The following is a 6,515-nucleotide window of genomic DNA, read 5'->3' as shown; positions in this document are numbered from 1 at the left end:
TGAAGGCAGTTCAATGAAGTGAGGCAGGAGGAGTTCCCTATTACTCCAGAGAGGATCAGCCTTTCTTGTTCTATTCAGGTCTTCTTCACCTGATTGGATGAGGACCATCCACATTAGGGAGAGTGATCTGCTTTACGAAGTCGACCAATTCAAATGTTAATCTCATCCCCAAACACCTTCACAGACACACCCAGAAAAATGTTTGACCAAATATCTGGGTATCCACCTCCTAGAGAAATGGAAATAAAAACAAAAATAAACAAATGGGACCTAATGAAACTTAAAAGCTTTTGCACAGTAAAGGAAACCATAAACAAGACCAAAAGACAACCCTCAGAATGGCAGAAAATATTTGCAAATGAAGCAACTGACAAAGGATTAATCTCCAAAATTTACAAGCAGCTCATGCAGCTCAAAATCAAAAAAACAAAAACCCAATCCAAAAATGGGCAGAAGACCTAAATAGACATTTCTCCAAAGAAGATATACAGATTGCCAACAAACACATGAAAGAATGCTCAACATCATTAATCATTAGAGGAAATACAAATCAAAACTACAATGAGATATCATCTCACACAGGTCAGAATGGCCATCATCAAAATTTCTACAAACAATAAACGCTGGAGAGGGCGTGGAGAAAAAGGAACCCTCATACACTGTTGGTGGGAATGTAAATTGATACAGCCGCTATGGAGAACAGTATGGAGGTTCCTTAAAAAACTAAAAATAGAACTACCATATGATCCAGCAATCCCACTACCGGCCATATACCCTGAGAAAACCATAATTCAAAAAGAGTCATGTACCACAATGTTCATTGCAGCTCTATTTACAATAGCCAGGACATGGAAGCAACCGAAATGTCCATCAACAGATGAATGGATAAAGAAGATGTGGCACATATATACAATGGAATATTACTCAGCCATAAAAAGAAACGAAACTGAGTTATTTGTAGTGAGGTGGATGGACCTAGAGACTGTCATACAGAGTGAAGTAAGTCAGAAAGAGAAAAACAAATACTGTATGCTAACACATATATATGGAATTTTTAAAAAATGGTCATGAAGAACCTAGGGGCAAGATGGGAATAAAGATGCAGACCTACTAGAGAATGGACTTGAGGATAGGAGGAGGGGGAAGGGTAAGCTGGGATGAAGTGAGAGAGTTGCATGGACATATATACACTACCAAACGTAAAATATATAGCTAGTGGGAAGCAGCCGCATAGCACAGGGAGATCAGCTTGGTGCTTTGTGGCCACCTAGAGGGGTGGGATAGTGAGGGTGCGAGGGGGGGAGATGCAAGAGGGAAGAGATATGGGAACATATGTATATGCATAGCTGATTCACTTTGTTATAAAGCAGAAACTAACACACCATTGTAAAGCAATTATACTCCAATAAAAACGTTTAAAAACATTACAGTAAAAGTTGTGATATTTTTCAATGAAAAAAAAATATCTGGGTATCCTGTGGCTCAGTCAAGTTGACACAAAATTAACCATCACAATACTGTAGTTTCAGGTACTAGCTAAGTATTACAACTCTTAACCATGCTCCCCCACTGTTGATCTCTAGTTCTTACAAGTGACAGTAGGAGCCTAGGAAATAATGTTTGTAGCCTCCTTACCCTGCTTACAGATCGGGATAAAGAAGGGCTGGTATGAGGCTGAGTGACAAGAGATAATGACTGGCTTACTACTGTATCCTCAGCACCTAGCAGAGTTCCTGATGAATGAATGATTCTGAAGATTGGTTGATTCTACCTGCTCTTTCACTGCAACATAAAATCCCCCCGGCACCTACTGCTTGAGACCAAAGTGTTCACATACCTATTTCCAGAAATAACAGTTTTTCTGTTGTAACAGAAAAGAGTCTCTGAGACTCAATAGCATATGCTACCTGCTGATGAATGTTTAGGAGTTAAGTCCCTGAAGGTAGGATTGAATCCAGCTTTCTAATGCCTTAGTTATTAAAAGTTTGTTTCTTGAGGCTGAGTAGACGGCCACTGAAAAACGAAAGTCAGTGCAAATCTACGCTTACTGGTGTGGAGCTGATCCTCTGTGCCTCCTGATCTCTTCCCAACCTCAGTTACTTTAAGGAAAAAAGGGTTCCCAACGCTCTAGCCATCTCTGTAGGATGGACTCCACATTACTCCCTGAGCTCCCAGTCAAGCAGACAATACTCTCCTGGTAGTTGGTGTTGTAACCCTTGAAGTGTCTGTATTACACTTCTTTCTCCACATTTTTGTTTAAAAAAAAAGTGTCTAAATTCAACTTATGGAATTTAAGAAAATCTACAATGAAGAGAAAAAAGTTAAAGTAACCTTGGGAGTGAGGGTGACTGGGAGGTGATATGGGGGCATGAAATGGTGAATGACACAGTGCCTCCATTTTTAGGTACTCTTCAGTAAAATGTCTGTTCATGAGTTTTGCCCATAGCTAATTGAATTGTTTGTTGTTTAACTGTTGCGATTAGGTGAGTTCTTTTTATATTCTAGATACAAGTCCTCTGTCAGATATATGGTATAAAAATATTTCCCCCGTCTGTAGCTTGTCTTTTAATCCTCTTAATAGAGTCTGTCACAGATCAAAAGTTTTAAATTTTGATGAAGACAAAATTATTAATTTTTCCTTTAATGAATCATGCTTTTGATGTCAGTTCTCAGAATCTTTGCCTAACTCTAGGTCCTGATGATTTCCTCTTATGTTTTCTTTGAAGTTTTAAGTTATGTCTTATGTTTTAGCCCCATGATCTGTTTTCAGCTGATTTTTGTATAAGGTGTGTGGTTTAGGCTGAGTTGTTTTTCTTTTTGTTTTTTGCCTATCAGAGTAATCTTAGCAACATGAAAAGAGTTGGAAGAGTGGCAAGGACTTATATATACTACCAAATGTAAAATAGATAGCTAGTGGGAAACAGCCGCATAGCACAGGGAGATCAGATAGGTGCTTTGTGACCACCTAGAGGGGTGGGACCTAGGGGGGGTGGGAGGGAGATGCAAGAGGGAGGAGATATGGGGATATATGTATATGTATAGCTCATTCACTTTGTTATAAAGCAGAAACTAACACACCATTGTAAAGCAATTATACTCCAATAAAGATGTTAAAAAAAAAAGAATTGGAAAATATAACCCATCTATTTTCTGGAAGAAATTGTGTAAAATTGTTGATAATCCTGCCTCTAATGTTTGGTAGAATTCTCCAGTGAAGCCCTCTAGACCTGAAGATCTGGGAACTTTTAAATTATGAATTCAACTTCTTTAATGGCTAAAGGACTATTCAGATTATCTATTTCATCTTGGTTGGATTTTGGTTGCTTGCACTTTTTGAAGAATTGGTCCATTTCTTCTAAGTAGTCAAAGTTATGATTATAAGTGCAAAATTGTTCATTGTCTGCGCTTACAAAGCTTTTAATAAATGCAGGATCTGTAGTAATATCCCCAATTCATTCCTGTTACTAGTGATTTGTATCTTTTCTCTTTTTATCTTGTCGGTTTTACTACAGGTTTATGTTTTATTGGAAAATTTTTTTAAGAAACAGCTTTGTTTCATTAACTTTTTTCTATTGTTTTCCTATTTTCAATCTCATTGATTTCTGCTATTATCTTTATTATTTTCTTCTTTCTGATGTCTTGGGTTTATCTTGCTCTTGATCTTTAGTTTCTTGAGGCAGGAACTTCAATTATTGATTTCAGACTATTCCACTTTTCTAATATAAGTATTTAGTGCTATAATTTTCCCCGTCAGCATTTCTTTAGCTGTGTCTCACATACTGTGATTGTTGTATTTATTTTCCTTCAATCTATGTATTAAAAAAAAATTCCTTTGAGACTTCCTCCTTAACCTGGGCATTATTTAGAAATGCTTTCCTTAGTTTCCGAATATTTGGAGATTTTTCTCTTTAGTTTGGTTTCATTGTGATCAGAGAATATACTCTGTATGATTTCAATTACATAAACAGCATTTTCTGCCACTGCTAGCCATATGGTTATTTCCTATGTATACTATACTTTTTTTTTTTTTTAAATTTAGCGGTCCTTTCTTTCCTGTAGCCCTAGAAGACTCTCTTTGCAAGCAAACTGGCACTTCCCTCCTTCTGGATGCACTTCTGGGTCCATTGTAGGATTGTAGGAAGGCCTCCAAACTCCGTTGCTCTTGAGAAGTTTGAAGGACCCTAGGCCACACAGACTGAATGGACCTCTTCTCTAAGCTGGACTTCCCTTTCCTTGCTGAAGGAGACACTCTGTACCCCCTATCTGGCAATGTCCAGTATTGATTGTTATGGCCATGGACTCAATTCCCTTTATCTGTAAAATTCTGACACTTCATATATGGTTGGTTGCTGACATTACCGGACTTTTACATCTATAGCATCTAGGGACAGGTAATTTGTATTTGTTAAATAAGGTACTGCTTTACCCCTATTGGCCTGACATTCAACTGTCGTACCTTTGACTGATTAAAAAATGGGCAGAGGAGCTGTGTAGCCATTTTCCCAAAGAAAACATAATATAAATGGCCAATAGGTACATGAAAAGATGTTCAACATCACTAATTATTAGGGAAATGCAAATCAAAACCACAGTGAGCTATCACGTCATGCCTGTTAGGATGGCTATCATTATTATCTTTTAAATAAATTTATTTATCTATTTTTGGCTGCATTAGGTCTTCATTGCTGCACGCGGGCTTTCTTTAGTTGCGTCGAGCAGGGGCTACTCTTCGCTGTGGCGTGCAGGCTGCTCATTGCGGTGCTTCTCTTGTTGCGGAGCACGGGCTCCAGTAGTTGTGGCACGCGGCCTCTAGAGTGCAGGCTCAGTAGTTGTGGCGCAAGGGCTTAGCTGCCCTGCGGCACGTGGGATCTTCCCAGACCAGGGCTCGAACCCATGTCCCGTGCATTGGCAGGCGGATTCTTAACCACTGCACCACTAGGGAAGCCCCAGGATGGCTATTATTAAAGAGACAAGAAATAACAAGTGTTGGCAAGGATGTGGAGAAAAGGGAGCCCTTGTGCTCTGTCGGTGGGAATGTAAATTGGTGCAGCCCCTATGGAAGAGAGTATGAAGACTCTTCAAAATATTAACAGAACCACCATATGATCCAGCTATCCCACTTCTGGTTATTTACCCAAAGAATATGAAAACACTAATTTGAAAAGATATATGCACCCCTACGTTCATTGTAGCATTTATTTAGTCAAGATATGGAAACAACCTAAGAGCTCAACAGATGAATGGATAAGGAAGATGTGGTATATATCTACATGATAGACTATAACTCAGCTATTGAAAAAGATGAAATCTTGTCATTTGTAATATGCTAAGTGAAATAAGCCAGATGGAAAAAGACAAATATCATATGATTTCACTCATCTGTGAAATATAAAAAACGAAGAAACCCCAAAACACAAAATAAATGAACCAAACCAAACAAAATCAAACATGTAAATATGGAGAACAGAATAGTGGTTACCAGAGGGGAAGGGGCTGACAAGAGGGTGAAATGGGTAAAGGGGATCAACAATATGGTGATGGATGGAAACTAAATTTTTGGTGGTGAGCATGCTGTAGGGTATACAGAAGTAGAAATAGAATGTTGTAATCATGAAACATACAATGTTATAAACCAATGTTACCTTAACCAAAAAAAACCCCAAAACCTGTCATGTTCAATCATATACTTGTGCAGTTTACTGTGTATCAATTTCCCTCAATAAAACTGTTTAAAAAGTCATAACAGATTATACTGCAGATTTTAGGCAAATAACTTGAAAGTCTAGACAAAATGGAGAGTTTTATAAACAAATAATAGATTATCAAAATTGACCCCCATTATAAATAGCCTAAATAGACCATTTTTGTAGAAGAAATAGAAAAAAGTTACCATGGAACTATCCCACAAAAAAGTACCCAGCCCAGATGGTTTCACGTCAGAATTAAACATTCAAAAACCAGATAATTTCAATGCTTTACAAATTGTTCTAGAACATTAAAAAATAAAAACTTAGCCCTTTTTATGATGCAAGTAAAATCAAAACCTGAACCTGAAAAATACAGAAAATTACAGACCAGTTTTACATAAATATTGAATAAAAATGTACTAAATAAAATATTAGCAAGTAGAACCCATAAACACATTAAGAAAACACCATGCCTAAGTGAAATTTATTCCAGGAATGCAAGATTGGCTCAATGTCAGGAAAGCCCGTCATGTAATACAAGAAAACAATAAAATTAAGGGAAAAAAATAATGTCATTTCTATGGATGCTGAAAAACCCTTTTATAGAACAGAATCCATCTTTTAAAATAGTGACCGTAATGCCTATTCAGAAAATTTAGGCATATACAGCAGATATAAACTCCTAATTGTGAAATAATCATTGCAAAGTTTTGAAATCTGTGGTTCCTATATGCAGTGACCTACTATAAAATCCATAAGCCTCATTTTCATAGAGATTGGGCTACACTGCCAATTTGCTGAATTGGAGCTTCTAAAGGATTCTTCTAA

This window comes from Lagenorhynchus albirostris, chromosome 10 (genome assembly GCF_949774975.1).
Source record: "Lagenorhynchus albirostris chromosome 10, mLagAlb1.1, whole genome shotgun sequence".
NCBI classification, from domain to species: domain Eukaryota; kingdom Metazoa; phylum Chordata; class Mammalia; order Artiodactyla; family Delphinidae; genus Lagenorhynchus; species Lagenorhynchus albirostris.
Note: the sequence above shows the minus strand (reverse complement) of the source record.